Raw genomic sequence first — 1,629 nt, 5'->3', positions numbered from 1 at the left:
AAGTTGTTGGCTAAACACTAGTAATGGCGTGACATGGACATTCATAGGTCCCGTTATTTTCACAATATTGGTAAACATTATTTTATTATAATTTTTAAACAGAAAGAATTTTATTTATAGTATGAAAATAGATAGCAATTAACTGAATGTATAGTATAAATTATATAACTGTCATACATTTTTTAATTAAATTATGTCTCTTTTACCTGGGTTTGTGGTATATGTTTTATCTGCATTACAGATACAGCTGTATAAGTTCATTGAGGCCAGAAATATCTGTAGGAGAGAGACTTTTAGTTGCGGGAACATTTCTATATTCTAACCATATTCTTTACATTTACACTGGTTAACTTGGCTTTCAGATTGTAACCGTTCAACTGAGTGTCGTAGGGTATGTTGCGTACACTAAGTCACAAAGTATTCAAAATGATGATGAGAGAAGTAAACTTCAGCAGATAAGGTAAGTAAACAGTGGTATAGTTAAGAATTCCTAATACTCTTCCCTCAAAGTAAGCAATCCAACGAATGGCTATTTTAATACAAATTGAACGCATGCAAGTGAGCGGTTAAGACAGGTTAACCGTAATACCATGGACCTATAAATTTATAGGTCCATGGTAATACCTTGCCATGGTGGTAGAACGATCTTCTTGGATAAGGACTATAAACCGTCGGTCCAGTCTACACACAGACACTTATCATAACTCATCAAGAGGGCCCCTTGATTGTCCGCATACGCTGTTTAGGGTTACCCCTTTTTAAAATAAGGTTAAATAAAATAAATAAATAAACGCTGTAAGAGATAATGTTCGATTAAGTTTCTCTCGGGAAAAAACCCATAGTGCCATCATCATCGATGATTCGCGCTCAGCCTGTTTAGACAATTTTAATAGTTGATGTGATGCCCAGTTCCCAGATCGAATTAGGAGTGCCTCAATCAGTCTAGGAAGTTGACTGTATCTTGCAAGTATGACTTTGATCAAGGAACACGAGTCCCACTTTTCCCTGAATAGTGACTGCAACAATTTGCAAGCAAAGAGATTTTAAATAACTAGACGAGACACATAACATTTTTATTTAAATTTTAGAACGCTGTTGTATAGAATTCTTCTTCTGACACCAGCAGTTGGGTTAACCTGGATCTTCGGTATTTTCCTACTCTTTAACAACAGCATCGTGTTACAATACCTGTTTGTTTTTTCGTCGTCTTTTCAAGGATTTTTGATCTGGTTTACACAGTGTTTTCTTAGCAAAGAGGTGAGAAAAGTTAAAGCTAAGACATAACTAACCATTCACGTGTCTCATATTTTGAAAAATCAACCGGAATAATTAGAATATTGTAATATAAAAGCAAATGTTTCTTTTCTATACTTTGTGCTGGTTTACATAAGAAAAACATTAGTTAGCATGTGACTTGAAGGCAGTGAGGTAGACACACTAATGCATAGAAATACTGTTAGTTACCGATCTTCGCCACGTCCAATACTTCTTTACGCCCAGGTGAACAAGAACCAATATTTATGCTAATTACAGCATTTATATTTGTATACTTTTTAGGTAAAATCAGCATGGAAGAAATTCAAAATGCAACACATGCCAAACAGCGTTGATACCTCTTCGGAATAGCAG

General features: G+C 35.0%; 1 long non-coding RNA gene across 1 annotated transcript; it reads left to right on the top strand.

The window, feature by feature from the left end:
• LOC140054238 (uncharacterized) lies at positions 1 to 1,167 on the top strand. The gene is made up of 3 exons (XR_011846496.1): positions 1 to 70; positions 363 to 460; positions 1,089 to 1,167. It is a non-coding gene; the product is annotated as an uncharacterized lncRNA (long non-coding RNA).
• Positions 1,168 to 1,629: the final 462 nt, after the last annotated feature.

This window comes from Antedon mediterranea, chromosome 7, assembly GCF_964355755.1.
Source record: "Antedon mediterranea chromosome 7, ecAntMedi1.1, whole genome shotgun sequence".
Lineage (NCBI taxonomy): Eukaryota > Metazoa > Echinodermata > Crinoidea > Comatulida > Antedonidae > Antedon > Antedon mediterranea.
The sequence above is the reverse complement of the archived record's forward strand: the minus strand, read 5'-3'. Positions and strand labels throughout refer to the sequence as shown.